Genomic DNA, 17,666 nt, shown 5'->3' with positions numbered 1-17,666 from the left:
GGGGGGGGGGGGGGTTGTCCGATATATATTTTTTACATAGGAGGTGCTGCTATGGTGAAACGGTTAGCCCGCTCGACTTGCAATCTCGAGGTCGCGCCGTTTTCTCGGCGAAGCATTTGAAGCAATGGGCACGTTTATCAGCTCTCTATTGTGCACCTGGCAGTTTGAATGGTGACCCAGAGTTTGTCGATCGGCAAGGAGGTACTCGCAAATCTTCCAGGATGTCTGTCACGTGTGGGAGAGTGGCCCAATACTGCCTCGAGGGGCTCTTCGGAGCTCCCTCTAGCTGAGGCCCTTCTGCCAGCAGTGACACAAGCAAGCAATTCCAAAAAGTGCCACCTTATTATCTTTATTTGTGGGCACTTTGCTTTGCCATGATAAATAATATGAAGTATTTATATTTAGTATTAGCCTCAAGTTTGTTTTCTTTTGTATAACCGTATATGCCATTATAAGCCAAATATTAGACTTTGCAAATTGTTGAACCAGCAGGAAAGTAAGTGGTACATTTGCCACTATTAGTCATTGGTCTGATTAGACTTTGAGAGCAGGCAAGCAGACCTTTCGATCAATCGCGATGCCGGGCTGCACACTGCACGCTTAGCCTATTTCAACACTCTTAACATCAATTTGGATCAATCGGCATGTGGGTGACACACTCCAGAGTTTACCCATTGTAACAACTTAACATCAATTTGTCGCCCATGCCTGGAGGTCTGCAATGTCTCCCCTAGAACTCCTGCTGCAAGAGACTGAATGTGTCGTCTTTCATCTCTCCCTCGAATGGTTCGTCATTCTTTTGCAGTTTAACACGTAGGCTTTCGCGACCAATATTATTCATAATAAAGGTTTTTGTGTTAGATCGCGTTATTTATAAATGTGTCGTAACCCTCCACCACCCGACACGGCCAATCAGCAAAAAAGTGTCACGTTGACAAAAGACAATAGTTCAATACTTTAGCCCACGGGTGTGTTGAAGAGTGAATCCACAACATTTGCAGTTTGAGTACGACGTTTCGCTGGTAATTACATCCAGCATCATCGGGCAATTCGCCAGAATGGTAAAGCCCTCACTTGCTCCCGGTCTTAAATAGAGCAGCAGGGTGACGTCATCATTTAACTAATTCATGTGCAGCAATTTTAGGCGGAGGGGGGTATTGTAATTACATAATCGATTGGTAATCAGTCAATGGTTATGATTAGTAATGAGTTGTAGATTAGTAATTAGTTGTAATGTGTGTTATTGTGATTATATGCGACGTTAGTAATCCGTTAATCAGTATGTGTTTCCCCTGGATGTAATTTCCAGTGAAACGTCGTACTCAAACTGTAAATGTTGTGGATTCACTCTTCAACACACCGGTGGGTTAGAGTAGTGAACTATTTGTCTTTTTTCAACGTGACACTTTTTTGCTGCTTGGCCGTGTCGGGTGGTGGAGGGTTACGACACATTTATAAATAACGCGATCTAACCCAAAAACCTTTATTATGAATTATTTTGCAATTGTATCATTCATCCGCATAAGTGGCCAGGCAGCCTCGATGGTTTTGCATTTTCACAACCGAAATAGTATATTTTTTTCAACAGGTCACCATTTGATTTCCTCAGCTGTATGGTAATCTTGATAAAAAAATTACCAAAGCGTATATTCTGCTCGAAAATGCAGATCCTATATTATTGTTAATCGCTAGAGTATGCCATGCTTATATGTTGGTATGGTGTAAAGTTAAGCACAATTCAGAAGTCGCCGGTTCTTGTCCCTGCACGGTAGTTGAAACAATGGCTACGTCTCTTAAATGATCCCGCCTCTGTCCACCCAGCAGAATGAAAGGGTACACCAAAGTAATTGTATCGGCCGGTCGAATGTGGTGGGATATTCTAAGAGATCTAGCTCGTGTGGAAGAATAGGCTACAATACCCTCGAGCAGAATGACCATAGCATTGTGAATGTGGAATTTCCACTCCTGACTCGAAGAGTAGGCCATAAATTCCTCTGGAGAGCTTCTCTAGAACTCCTTCTAGTGAACGCCCTTCTGTCAACGGTGGCATGAGCAAGCTATTGCAGAGCTGCACTTTTACCACTTACAAATACCATAGATTGCAATGTCGCTTTCATAGCACACGGTAATTTGGAGGTGGGGATGGTGGATCATGCATAGATGGATCCTGTGTAAGATTAAATTCATTGGTAAGACACCTGCAAATGGAGAATTGCACAACGTATGTTTGTTATGTATTTGTGTGGCATTTGTTATTGCTCAGTAACTTGGGTGTTCTCCAGGCATGTTAGTTTCCTATATACGAGCCCTTAATAATGTGTTTAAGAGAAAAGGACAAAACATTTATGTTTTATACATGCTTCTAAACATAATTTTAAAATAAATACTGTATGTGCATTTACTTAACATATGTACTTAACGTGTACGCTTAATGTGCACATTACTACAACCGAATTGCGCGTATTAAGCCTTCACGCATATTCATTCCGAACTTCTCGTGCATGTTTTTTTGGGCCACTCGCCCAGTGAGAATGTTGTGGTCATAACATGGAAAATGTCGGCGATGAGTGTACAGTGAGGGAAAAAAGTATTTGATCCCCTGCTGATTTTATACGTTTGCCCACTGACAAAGAAATGATCAGTCTATAATTTTAATGGTAGGTTTATTTGAACAGTGAGATACATATTAACGACAACAAAATCCAGAAAAACGTGTCAAAAATTTTATGAATTGATTTGCATTTAATTAGGGAAATAAGTATTTGACCCCTTCTCAATCAGAAAGATTTCTGGCTCCCAGGTGTCTTTTATACAGGTAACGAGCTGAGATTAGGAGCACACTCCTAAAGGGAGTGCTACTAAAGAGAGTGCTCCTAATCTCAGCTTGTTACCTGTATAAAAGACACCTGTCCACAGAAGCAATCAATCAGATTCCAAACTTTCCACCATGGCCAAGACTAAAGAGCTCTCCAAGGATGTCAGGGACAAGATTGTAGACCTACACAAGGCTGGAATGGGCTATAAGACCATTGCCAAGAAGCTTGGTGAGAAGGTGACAACAGTTGGTGCGATTATTCGCAAATGGAAGAAACACAAAAGAAGTGTCAATCTCCCTCGGCCTGGGGCTCCATGCAAGATCTCACCTCGTGGAGTTGCAATGATCATGAGAACGGTGAGGAATCAGCCCAGAACTACACGGGAGGAGCTTGTCAATGATCTCAAGGCAGCTGGGACCATAGTCACCAAGAAAACAATTGGTAACACACTACGCCGTGAAGGACTGAAATCCTGCAGCGCCCGCAAAGTCCCCCTGCTCAAGAAAGCACATATACATGCCCGTCTGAAGTTTGCCAACTGGGTGAAAGTGTTGTGTCAGATGAGACCAAAATGGAGCTCTTTGGCATCAACTCAACTCGCCCTGTTTGGAGGAGGAGGAATGCTGCCTATGATCCCAAGAACACCATCCCCACCGTCAAACATGGAGGTGGAAACATGACGCTTTGGGGGTGTTTTTCTGCTACGCGGACAGGACAACTGCACCGCACCAAAGGGACGATGGACGGGGCCATGTACCGTCAAATCTTGGGTGAGAACCTCCTTCCCTCAGCCAGGGCATTGAAAATGGGTCGTGGATGGGTATTCCAGCATGACAATGACCCAAAGCACACGGCCAAGGCAACAAAGGAGTGGCTTAAGAAGAAGCACATTAAGGTCCTGGAGTGGCCTAGCCAGTCTCCAGACCTTAATCCCATAGAAAATCTGTGGAGAGAACTGAAGGTTCGAGTTGCCAAACGTCAGCCTCGAAACCTTAATGACTTGGAGAAGATTTGCAAAGAGGAGTGGGACAAAATCCCTCCTGAGATGTGTGCAAACCTGGTGGCCAACTTCAAGAAACGTCTGACCTCTTTGATTGCCAACAAGGGTTTTGCCACCAAGTACTAAGTCATGTTTTGCAGAGGGGTCAAATACTTATTTCCCTCATTAAAATGCAAATCAATTTATAACATTTTTGACATGCGTTTTTTCTGGATTTTGTTGTTGTTATTCTGTCTCTCACTGTTCAAATAAACCTGCCATTAAAATGATAGACTTATCATTTCTTTGTCAGTGGGCAAACGTACAAAATCAGCAGGGGATCAAATACTTTTTTCCCTCACTGTATCTATCTCACGTGCAGCATCTGCGAGGCGTGTACAAAGTAGATAATGTACCCCGCAATCTGCAACAGCTGATAAGCATTTTGGAGTGTGGAAAGGTGGTATGTTAATGACGGGGCTTATCAGTGGCATTCTCATGCCACAATGGATAACATATACATGCACATATATTACCTTTCCAATATTTTTTTGGGTTGTGCCGCGTGTTGTTCGACATGTTGATGTCTGACGTTTTGTTTTGCATGGTGTAGGCTTATTCAGGAACACATTGGAGAGCTGTACAATAACAAAAACAACAACCTCCACGGACATATTAAAACACATTATTATTTGGTGATGGTGTTTTGGCATTGGTGCGCAAGTTGCAAATGATGTGCTCACATCGTTCGTGTAGAAGTTTAAGTACCTCGGGGCCTCTTTCGCGAGCGATGATAAGTGGGAGCGAGAGATCGGCCGGCTGATCAGTGCTGCGTCCGCAGTGATGCAGGCACTGTACCGTTCCATGGTAGTGAAGCGGGAGCTGAGTTCTCGAACAAAGCTCTCGATTTACAGGTCGATCTACGTTCTCACCCTCACCTATTGTCATGAGCTTTGGTTAATGACCGAAAGGATGAGATCGCGGGTACAAGGGGGCGAAATGAGGTTTCTCCACAGGGTTGCCGGGCTCACTTTCTGTGATCTGGTGAGGTGGTTCGGGCACCTGGTAAGGATGCCCCCCGGTAGACTCCCCCCTGGAACGGTACCAGGCACGTCCCACTGGGCGACGTCCCAGGGGCCGGCCCAGGACACGCTGCTGGTGGGACGATGTCGCTCGGCTGGGCTGGGAACGCCTGGGAAGTCTCCCTGGAAGAGCTAAATTCTCTATCGTAGTGTATAGTGTATTGGAGTGTATAGTAGGATAGTGTATAGTAGTTTGTAGTATATAGTGTGGTGTATAGTAGTGTAAAGTGTAGTGTATAATGTAGTGTATAGTAGTGTATAGTGTAGTGTATAGTGTAGTATAAAGTAGTGTATAGTAGTGTATAGTGTAGTGTATAGTGTAGTGTATAGTGTCGTGTATAGTGTAGTGTATGTGTAGTGTATAGTGTAGTTTATAGTAGTGCATAGTAGTGTATAGTGTCGTGTATAGTGTCGTTTATAGTGTAGTAATATCGTGCTGGAGTCCATTGCCAGCGAAAGCGAAGTCTGGACCACCCTACTCAACATGCTGGGCCACAACCCTCACCAGGACAAGCGGATTGACAAACGAACAAACGTTGCATATTATATACTATTTCTTTTTAAGGCAGTGTTATTGACAATTGTGTTGATTGTTTTGTAATACGAATATGTATGTATTGTGTTTTTTTTAGTACATTCGCATATGCTATAGAATTCAACATATATTGACAACTTATGGGAATCATTCAACTGCAATTGTGGTGTGTAACTTTGGCAACCATTACACATTATGCTTGTTTTTTAATTGCTAGGAATAAAAACAAACGGTACATTGATTTTTAGCACGATAATTTACCTTTTTTCAGAACTAAGTCATGGCTAAAATGAAAAATGAGTTCATCATCCACCTTTAAACATCTCTTGCCGATATGGAAAGAAACTGATACCATTGCCAATATATATAAAAAACGCAAGGAATATTTGTTGCCTCAAGTTTCTCAATGTGGTCAGATCAATATTTTATGTGTTGTTGTGTTTGTGCCAAAATTCACGTGTGTGATGCATGTGGACCCTCTTTTCAGACGTCTAAAATTTTAGTAATCTCTTTGATGGGAATGGGTTGATATTGGATTCCTGTTGCTTAGAAAGCCTTTGAGGTCAAGTCAATGGAATGGCCTGGGGAGGATGGGTCAATACGTTGTGATGTGATGTTTTCAATTAACTGGGATCAATTACCAAGCTTCACACTCTGAATGAAACATCACAAGAACTTTTTTTAAACCAATTTAAGATGTTAATAGTGGTTAATTCATCATTGCTTTAAAGCACTTGCACCGTAAATAATTGAGAGGAATGTCAAGCAAAAAGGAAAAATGTTTACAGAGAAATATAATTACATGGAAACTGAGGGGTTGTCTCAGAATACTGAGTTGCCATTATATATTTTTTCACTCTCTAACAATGACAATTATTAAACGTCTTTGAAAGGGCCATCCATTAATCTGCATAAAGTGCAGATTTTACTGGGCTGCAGCGTGGAAGTGGAGCTATGATTTATAGTCAGTGGCTAATGGAAGTTATTGTCCTGACTCTCGTGGTCATGTGACGTAATGACCCTGCACTCATGAACCTTTGCTTATAACCCGAGTTGCACAGATGATGCATTTTGGGATAGCTGTGCCTCATGGATATATTTCCACAAACACAAAAATATGTTTTCTCCACGCGGGCTTACATTTGCAGAGATTTATTTTGGTGGCTTTATAAGATTATCCCTGCTGGTTTTGCTGTACCTAAACAGTGCATTCTCTGGACAGGTCACTGGTTTTAATGCAATAGAACCTGTGTATATTTTGCAATATATTTTTAATAAAATGTTTAAGGAAATCAATAGATGAAAGGCTTTTACTTTGGCCTAGACCAGGCAGATTTTTCATAGTGGACTTTGCCATAGCAGTTAGTGTTGTTGCCAGGAATGTATTTGACACTTATTAATTGGCCATCGCGTAATGTTGGCCAGTGGAGTGAAAGTCCTTTCCACAAATGCTATCCAAATGTTAAGGGTGTGGTGAGGGAATTTCACCACAGCATCGTGACAAATTCAGACGATCCCTGTTTCACAGAGGAGCTAACCAATCAGGCTGCACTTTGATACAGACATCTACGAATGAGTGCGTCTATTTGTGCAGTTGGCAGGATGGCCCCACGAATAACAACAATACGAATAATGGAATCAACCTGCAAAGTTCCGAGTGAACACCTGGCACTCATCTTCATTGGTGGTCGTGAGCCAGGAGTAAAAAAATACCCATTGCTATGATGAGAGCGAGTATAGTAATAGTTTAATGACTGTTGACTTCCCAAAAATTAGTACATGCTTTAGCGGATAATGATGCTAATTTTAAATCAAACCCCATTAGGATGCATGTATCTTTGTTAAACTTTGTTCACACCGTATGTAGCCAAACGTGCTAATCGGAGGTGCGACAGGGGCGGTGGGGGGGGGCAATAAACGAAACACAAAAAGCAGTTTTAAAGAAGTTAGTTTTCTATTTAGATTTACAAGTGCATAGCTCCAGTAGCTTCCTAATATCGTAAGGAAGAGCGTTCCATATGGCTGCAGAAGCGCATCTGCAAGCGCGCGACGCAGTGGCCGTCTTTTCATTTGCCTTACAGCCAGATAATAATTGACAAATCGCTAACCTTAAACATCCAGTCGTTCACGAAAGTTGAAGGCAGTCTCGTACTATAGTAATAGAGCAAGCGCAGAATCACGGAACTGGAATTGACAACTTGAAAACATTTAGCGCGGGGTTCCTTGAAAGTGCGGGCCCCGTAGCACGCGTAGCTACTTTTGGCACTAGGATAATCCGGCATTGGCACCCACTCAGGTAGTTGCACAGAAGGTCTTACGCCTTCCTCAATGTCGCACAGACCCCCAACTGTAGCGACGGATCTTGTGGCGTCGTTGACGCTGCACCCTCTGACTTGTGCTGTTGGTGACACGACGTCCCCGATGTGTGTGCTGCAAATGATTCAAATGTATTCATGACATCCGCGCGAGTGTGCATGCGCATCAGTTGAATGCGTATTCAGGCGTGCGAGCGCATGCGTAGTTTTGGGAGCGCTGGTGAGGACGTTAGCGCACTGTGTGACGTACCTGGGCGGCCGGAGTTTGATTACCGCTCACGGCTAAGGTCGGTGGCAAATATCTGAACGACGTCTCGGCCTTCCCGAGGTCAACTCGGCCTTAAATGAGTACCGAGTGCCGTGTGTCAATATCGCTAATGGTGAGGCAAAGGAGGCTGGGCGTGGTGCCGTGCCGGCCTTCATAGGTGCTGCCTTGACAGCACTGCCCCAACAGTCCGTTAAGGATAAAAGGGGAATATTTGTACTTGTATATTTGTGGGTTGTGTGGGACAGATCTGCCAAGGGCAGAACTCCTTCCTCATTCATAGCAGGACTCCTTTTCAGGAGGGTAAGGCTGATATATATTTTACTGCAGTATTATCACCAACATTTGTGGCACTTTTCGAGCCAATCTCCCAGCTCCAACCTAGCGTGACCCACTTTGACCCAGGCTGCCATACGGACTGGGTCACGGTGGAATGTGGTTCCCTGGCAGTGGAGACAGCACTATGCACTGCAAATTGAGAAACCTGGGCCAATTTTTGAGTAAAATCAGTTGCTATTGCGCCGTGTTTTCTGGAGAGAAATGTACTGCGTTGCAAACATTTAAATTACATGTGGGCACTACGACAATAGTGTATTGGTGAGACTGTGGCAAGATATGCTCTGTTTATACCTCAGTTTTATGTAAAACAGCCGCTCTGTCTATAAAACAGTTATACAGCGGCCCACTAAAGAGGACAGTTTTGAAGGATCCCAGTTAACAACGACCACAAAGGATAGCATGCTTGACGCAGGCGCTCAGTTATGTCTCACACAAAATTACGCGCCAACGGCACGTCAGCAAAAAGGCGGCCTTCCAAAAGCGTTGTCTGTCAAACAATTTAACCTTCCGTGACAAAGCCCCCCCCCCCCCCCTACTCATTACAGAAGACCGGAGTCTTGCCAGCACTTTGGAGCCCCGAGGGCCTCGCGTGTTCTTCCAGTATACGAAGGGCTCCTGCTTCTTGTGCTTACGTTGTTGGTTTCATTATCTTTGCACGTTGCACAGCACAGAAGGAAATGCACGGTCCCAATTATACAGGATAATCAGCACAAGGTACCACAATCCATCATTTGCATAAGTGTACATGAGAGAGGTGGTCAACAAGAATAAGTATATTAAAAAAAAACTCCCATCAGATTGTAAACATCTGCCCATCCGAATATTTTTTTTGACCTGCGCTGAACCACTTCTTGACTCATCCCACCTATTTCTAGAATATGATTAGTTAATATGTACTTTACGATGTATGAAAATTCTATATGAAGTATAAAAGGGTGTTTGCATGTTTGCATAGAATAATCCCCGTGCCGCTTTTAACTGTCATGCATTGTACACAGTGCCATCAAGTGATTGTATTTTGGAACATTAGAGTTACTTGGTACATTGCAGATCAAAATATATTAAATCTAGATTATTACTTTTCAATTACTCCAAATAATTGATGGTATCACACAGAGTAAAAAAGAAACTTCAGGAGCAATTCAAATGATCTGCTACTACTTTTTTGGCCAATGCAGCACCATTATAAATACTCATAGATTACAACACCCACTGAAAATCCAGGAGTAATCATAAAAAATGGCCAACGTGTTGATGCTCTTTACCATATTCTTGGTTCTTTCGGTAAAGTCACATAGAAGGGAAATAATAAAATAATAAAAATTAAACCACAGCAAGAAATAATTAACCATGTAATCATTTTCTTGCTGTGGTTTCTTGCTGTGATTTTCACACCTGATGATGATTGATTGTGTTGCAATCGAGACGTCGTGAGAATTGTATTGTTTTATTTTTATTATTTTATTGTTTCCTTTCTACGTGACTTTACCGAAAGAACCAAGCATATGACAGTACTATTGTCATTTTCATCATCGTAATTGTAGTGTTTTGGCAGGAGGCAAATGGCGAGCGCTGACATGTGCCCACCGAAAGAACCAATAATATGAATCCCTGCAGTCACGAAAGCTTTATATTTTTTGATAAAGTACTTACTCACCACGACCATTATTAACGTTTCAGTACATTATTAGTAAAAAAATACTGTCACCAATATATTACCATCTTTATGATACACTGCAATTGTAAGACCACTAAATTAGTATTGAAATGCTGAACATATTACAAAGATCGTACATACAGTTTGTTAAACATTTCGTCATATAATCAACAGTTAAATATGGCAACTTATATTAAAAAAATGCTTATCAAATGCACAATACTCATGAAGGTAGCTTCAAAATATCCAGTGATGCACTTATTAACACTCGACAGTCCCTTGTGCCACTGATGACTATTGATACTGAAATTTCAATAGCAGTGAACCACGTGTGCATGCATTGTCCTAAATTAACATTGAATTTTGACCATGCAGGATTGAAAAATGCCAGTGACTATGCTATGGATCATTTGCATGACATTTCGGATGATGCTTACAGAGATTGGTATTTTCCTTGTTCACTCAAAAGCCAAGCTTTGTGAGATCAAATAAAAAAACCGAGAAGATGGATTCTGGCTTAGTAACCATTGGAAAGATGTTTTAAACCATTTATGTTCTTAATTAATTGTATTTTACGATGACCTTCAGACCGCAGCTCTTTCGCTGACATTGACTCTTAATACCTCTCACACCACGGTTAATGGTATGGTTTATAACATGGAGTATAACAGCGCCTCGCTGCTGTCTCTCTCCCCTTCCTCTGTTCCGACCATGGATGAACTCGTCCGTCTGAACGGGACCCGTAGCTATCCGTGGTGCTAAAGTTGAGGGTAAGAATCCACCCATTTTTTCGCTATATAGCATTGTGATATGTAACGACTTATTGTTGGTAGCTTAGCTGATTGGAGAATATATAGAGTTTATTGATAACATTGAGGTAGTTTATATTTTAGTTTTTTATTGGTTTACTATATGGTATTCATTATATAGTGTAGTGTTTACCCGGTTACTGTTAATAGCTCAGCTTATTGAAGAATATATGATAGTCGAGTTGTTGCAGCCTCTTTGGCGTCCATGTACTAGGTGCCTCTGTGGATGTGTAGGCTTTGACTTTAACATAGCCATTTCTGTTACCAGTCACAAGCTAATCCCTCAGTTATTTCAATGCTAAATTCTCCTGTTTGATTTATACTAGGTGCCTCTGTGGATGTGTAGGCTTTGACTTTAACATAGCCATTTCTGTGACCAGTCACAAGCTAATCACGCAGCTATTTCAATGCTAAATTATCCAAACCAAACATTAAACTAATTTTGAATGGTACAGTATATTTTTTCAAGTTTTGGTATCCCAAACTTTCGCAGCAGCTTAAATTCCCTTTTCACACCATCAATATGTAAACTCCCCCTCCCCCCTCGCCAGTCTGCACATGTCCACCCCCTCTACACCGTTCATCATGCTAAGTCCGCCAATTAAATGCTAATTTTTATGCTAATTCCTTTGTCAAGGCGCTCTGTTTCTTCTCACACAGCTTAAAGGTCGCGGTCTGAGCTTGGCTGTGTTCGCTCCAGCGCTGTCCTCCAGACAGTCTCATCCCTTAACCTGATGAAGGCCACTTGTGTTGTGGCCGAAACGTCGTGAGAATTTTATTGTGTTATTTTATTTTATCAATTTATTATTTTATTCTCATTCTACGTGACTTTACCGAAAGAACCAAAGAAGAAAAAATGTGTACATCCCAATTATTTTTAATTACGAAAAATCACTCCTTTACGTTGTCCGACATTATAATTATTTAGAGGAAAACAGGGGGTGGAGCAGTGACACAATGGTTAGCACACTGCACCTTGAGCTCAGCGCCTTCTCATCAGCAGCAAGTGTTATCTGAATCATTCCAGGGCCACCCTTCACCCCACACCGACCACAATCTTCACAACAGGAGGCTTTCATCCGGCAGCGGATTGACAAAAAGGCTGTACAAATTTGAGTCACTAATTTACGGGGGAAAACACCTATTTACTTTTTTTATATAAAGCATAGGAATCATGGTTTAAGATGAGGCAAATGTTTTATATAACGAACAATTAAATTACTCAATGAGGCACATTGATTAAATTGCTATGTCTACTGATTATTGGACACAAAACTATTTTGGAACGACAGTAAGTAACTCTTGTTTAATTAGTTGTTTAGCCATTTGATTGATATGTTAATAAATGCTAGTAAAGTGGTTTATTAGGGAAAACAATAATTACTGATGTTAATAATAATTACAAGCAATCTCAAATTAACAATCAAACGCTGTAGATTATGACCAATTATCTGAATTCTACAAAAAATATTAAATTAGATCAGATAAGTTTTTAAAAAAATAATTCCAATACTTTATAGAGTTTTTGTTATAATTGGTTCAGTTGATTAAACCAGAGCATATCTGAAAAATATGGTGTCCAGATATAACCACCTCGATTATTTTACATTTTGCCCTTGAGCAATTACACCTTTTCCACTTTGGCAAGTGAAAGGTTTGTACGTTTCATATTCTCATCCAAATGCATAAAGTAAAATTCTGATTTTTTTATTTAAAGCTTTCGTGACTGCAGGGATTCATATTCTTGGTTCTTTCGGTAAAGTCACGTAAAAGGGAAACAATAAAATAATAAAAATAACCGCCACTTTTTTCAAATTTTCTTGTTGTGGTTTTCACATCTGATGATGATTGCTTGTGTTGCAGTCGAAACGTCGTGAGAATTTTATTGTTTTATATTTTTATTATTTTAGTGTTTCTCTTCTATGTGACTTTACCGAAAGAACCAAGAATATACAATTTTGATATGAAGAACACTGCGTTTTCCATTGAACAAGAATGCATGGGTTTAATGGTTTTAATAATTCTGTTATCTGATAATACTTCAAAGACAGCACTATTTGCGATAAATTGTAAACTAAAGATCTTGCGTAATCATTTGTATGAGCATGTTAATTTACAAGCAAAAGCTCAGACATTAAAGTTACCCAAAATTAACCTTACTTTTTATAAATGCTTAGGGGTGTATTTTAATTCTGAAGGATATTTCCTTTTTCTCTTGCTGCCATTGATCTCGGGATCTGAGCTTCTGTTAACAACCTGATGATGCTGGATGTAATCCCCATTGAAACGTCATCACCAATAAAACAAGTTGTGAGATTTCTTCCCAACACAAACACCGGTGGTGCTGCTGAAGCAGTTATACATTTGGCACGTTTGATTCACGTGATACTTTTATTATTTGGCTGTGTCAGGTGGAGGAGGGTTTATAATACACATTTTTACACAAACCCAAAAGAAACCAATTATGAATGATATTGGTCATACATGTACAAATGTATTTTCCAGTTAGTTTCCCCCTCCCCAAAATGAAAACAAACGTGATTCATGGTATTTTCCAAAATACATTGCAATGTTTTTTTCAGTACATACATTACTGTACATTGGTATTGCTTACATATCTCAGGAAATTGTATTTCGGCTTATATGGAGCTTATTATAGACACGAGTATGTGTTTGTAATTGTGTGTTTACAAGTGACTGCTTTGTGATGGGGAGTGGTAGTGCAGCAGTTCGTGTACTGCACTGTGAACCTGGCCACCCGAGTTTGATTCCCTTTCATGGCCAACATTCGTGACGAATATCTGGGCCAGTCTTGAACCGTTCTTCGGTGGAAAACTTAGAACCCATTGATTGTGGTGCATAAATATCAACACTGAGGAGACGAACATAATCTTAAAAGGTGTTCAACTACAGCACGTCCCTCAAAAGTCTATGTAGGCTGTAAGGGGGATCATTGTCTTTGTACATGTGTGCAGGTACACATACTGCAACGGTTGCTAAAATTGTTGCCTAATGCAGTATTGACACAAACTGTATTGAGCGTTTACCCAGCCTAATTCCTTTATAATTGAAAAAAAAAATCCTTTACACGTTGAAAATGTGTAGCCTCTATTCACAGGTCAAAATTATACTTTGAAATATATCAGTAAATTAGGAAGTGTATTGTCATCCTATTCATTATGTAACGGTGGAATAAAATAACCAAATCATAATTATAATGTATTATTTTTGGAGTTAACAAATCGTGTATGCAATTTCAATAAAACTATAACAACCAATCTTGACCCGATTCAATAAGAAATATTCAGCTTTTTATCAGATGTTTTCATAGCATGGAGCAGGATGTTTTTCTGTAATGTCACTGGCGATCAGCAATAAACAAGCCATTGATGGGAGCTCTAATTACTTTGTATTGTTTATAGATTCTGCCATTTACAATCATTAACCGTATCAAGAGTGGCATATGCCTACTGATGAAGATGCAGTTCGTTTAAATTGATAGTGCATTCTGTTACTAGTGTACAATTTAAAAGGACGTTTTGCAATATGTGTTCGTGCACATTCGATGATCGCCATCACCAATATCATTTAAATTACCGTGTTATACATTATCATGGGATAATTGCGCTGTGATGAGATGGCTGACTGCTCCGGAGGTCAAATCCCTGAGATGGCTCTGGTGAGATCTTAGGTTTGAATCTGGGCAGCCAACAATGATTAAAAACAGGTTCTAAATTGTAGGAAGGTAATGACCTCAGCCTGGTTGCCAATCAACGCAAAGTAAGCATACTACAATCTCCCATTTAAACAAATAAACTTAATTTGGCCTAGAACTGATCACTGTGATTAGGTAAAACATTGTTCAAGAATACTGTATCAACAAGTGCCATCTAGTGTTAGGTGAGAGAATGTCATGATTCCAGAAGAGGACCATTCACCTGCACGATGTTATGTTCTGCCGATCAAAAGAGATCCGACAGAACATTCACTCATCTCATAACATGGCTCCAATAGCACGATTGCTGTATATAGTGATACACTGAATAAAAATGAAAATGTGCAATGATGATGCATCGTTATAAATGGCTCAAATATGTATGTTATTCATATTCTTAGTTTTTTCGGTAAAGTCACGTTGAAGAGAAACAACAAAATAACAAAATATATATAAAACAATAAAAAATTCTCACGACGTTTCGACCATAACTCAAACGGTCATCATCAGGTGTGTCGGTTTGCATAAATTTATTTTGAAAACGGCATATTTATTTATATATATAAAAATAACGTTTGCGTCACGCGCAACGATTGGCTGTTTGCCAGGACTAGTCCATCTATTTTTTGAAAAGAGGAGGGGGGAGACGAAATTTGTTTTTATGTATGCTGTCTGAAAGGCACTGTAAGCGTGAACAATCAATCAAGAACTGAAATGATTTATCAAATCTTTCCAATGATTGCTAAGATAGAATCCATCTTCTCGGTTGAAATTGTCTCTGTGTTTGTATATGTGGATAGCCTCATGAACGAATCTCTCATGGAAGCCAGATGGCTTACAAAGAACCTCCGTCTTGGAAAAGTCAATGGCATGTGAGCCTACTGAATTAGAACAATGATCTGCTACGGCCGAGGTGTTGGTCCTACCGTGTTTAAGGTCTGCTTTATGTTCACGAATGCGGTCCGAGATATGGCGTTTGGTTTCTCCAATGTAACTACTACCACAGAGGCAACTTAGTTTGTAGACACCAGGGTATTGTATGTCCGGAATCACATCTTTTACAGACGGAACCAGATCACGGATTTTATGTAATGTGTTGAAACGGACCTGGATCTTGTGTTTATTCAAGATTTTGGAGATCTTTTTTGTGATCCCAGCAATGTAGGGTAAAGTGATGGTTTTGAAAGGATCCTCAAGAGGGTTCTTCTTCATGGTTTGAGTGATAGCTTTGCGGATTGTATAGTCGGAGTAACCATTAGCCCTAAGAGCCTGGTGTACGTGCTTGAGTTCACTGCTTATGTGTTCCTGGTCGGATATGCATTGGGCTCTATGATACAGAGTCTTGATGAGAGAATTCTTCTGTGATGGATGGTGGTGGGAATCCGGTTTCAGATAAGCATCCGTATGGGTAGCTTTCCTGTAGACAGAGTGGCTCATTGAACCATCAGGTCTCTTTTTAATTAGGACATCCAAAAAAGGTATCTTGCCATCTATTTCGACTTCCATGGTAAATCTGATGGCTGGGTGTATGGAATTGATGTGGTCGAAGAATTGGTCTAGAGCAGGCCGGCCATGTGGCCAGATGACAAAAGTGTCATCCACGTACCTCTTCCACAAGGTTGGGCGTAGAGTGGCAGTCTGGATGGCGTCAGTCTCAAATTTCTCCATGAAAATGTTAGCTATAACTGGAGAAAGGGGGGAGCCCATTGGGGTGCCCTCAGTTTGTTTGTAGAAAGTTCCATTCCAAGTGAAGTATGTATTGGTTAAACAGTGTCTCACCAGGGGGGGTACCTCAGCGTTTAGTCCTTGATGAACCAAGTCTTCAATGATTGCAATGGTGTCAGGTACAGGAACCTTGGTGAACAAGGAAACTACATCAAAACTGACGCCATCCAGACTGCCACTCTACGCCCAACCTTGTGGAAGAGGTACGTGGATGACACTTTTGTCATCTGGCCACATGGCCGGCCTGCTCTAGACCAATTCTTCGACCACATCAATTCCATACACCCAGCCATCAGATTTACCATGGAAGTCGAAATAGATGGCAAGATACCTTTTTTGGATGTCCTAATTAAAAAGAGACCTGATGGTTCAATGAGCCACTCTGTCTACAGGAAAGCTACCCATACGGATGCTTATCTGAAACCGGATTCCCACCACCATCCATCACAGAAGAATTCTCTCATCAAGACTCTGTATCATAGAGCCCAATGCATATCCGACCAGGAACACATAAGCAGTGAACTCAAGCACGTACACCAGGCTCTTAGGGCTAATGGTTACTCCGACTATACAATCCGCAAAGCTATCACTCAAACCATGAAGAAGAACCCTCTTGAGGATCCTTTCAAAACCATCACTTTACCCTACATTGCTGGGATCACAAAAAAGATCTCCAAAATCTTGAATAAACACAAGATCCAGGTCCGTTTCAACACATTACATAAAATCCGTGATCTGGTTCCGTCTGTAAAAGATGTGATTCCGGACATACAATACCCTGGTGTCTACAAACTAAGTTGCCTCTGTGGTAGTAGTTACATTGGAGAAACCAAACGCCATATCTCGGACCGCATTCGTGAACATAAAGCAGACCTTAAACACGGTAGGACCAACACCTCGGCCGTAGCAGATCATTGTTCTAATTCAGTAGGCTCACATGCCATTGACTTTTCCAAGACGGAGGTTCTTTGTAAGCCATCTGGCTTCCATGAGAGATTCGTTCATGAGGCTATCCACATATACAAACACAGAGACAATTTCAACCGAGAAGATGGATTCTATCTTAGCAATCATTGGAAAGATTTGATAAATCATTTCAGTTCTTGATTGATTGTTCACGCTTACAGTGCCTTTCAGACAGCATACATAAAAACAAATTTCGTCTCCCCCCTCCTCTTTTCAAAAAATAGATGGACTAGTCCTGGCAAACAGCCAATCGTTGCGCGTGACGCAAACGTTATTTTTATATATATAAATAAATATGCCGTTTTCAAAATAAATTTATGCAAACCGACACACCTGATGATGACCGTTTGAGTTATGGTCGAAACGTCGTGAGAATTTTTTTATTGTTTTATATATATTTTGTTATTTTGTTGTTTCTCTTCAACGTGACTTTACCGAAAAAACTAAGAATATGAATTACTGC

The sequence above is a fragment of the Petromyzon marinus genome, chromosome 8 (genome assembly GCF_048934315.1).
Source record: "Petromyzon marinus isolate PM22_M1 ecotype Great Lakes invasive population chromosome 8, UKy_Petmar_22M1.pri1.0, whole genome shotgun sequence".
NCBI lineage: Eukaryota > Metazoa > Chordata > Hyperoartia > Petromyzontiformes > Petromyzontidae > Petromyzon > Petromyzon marinus.
This window is presented reverse-complemented; position numbering follows the sequence as displayed.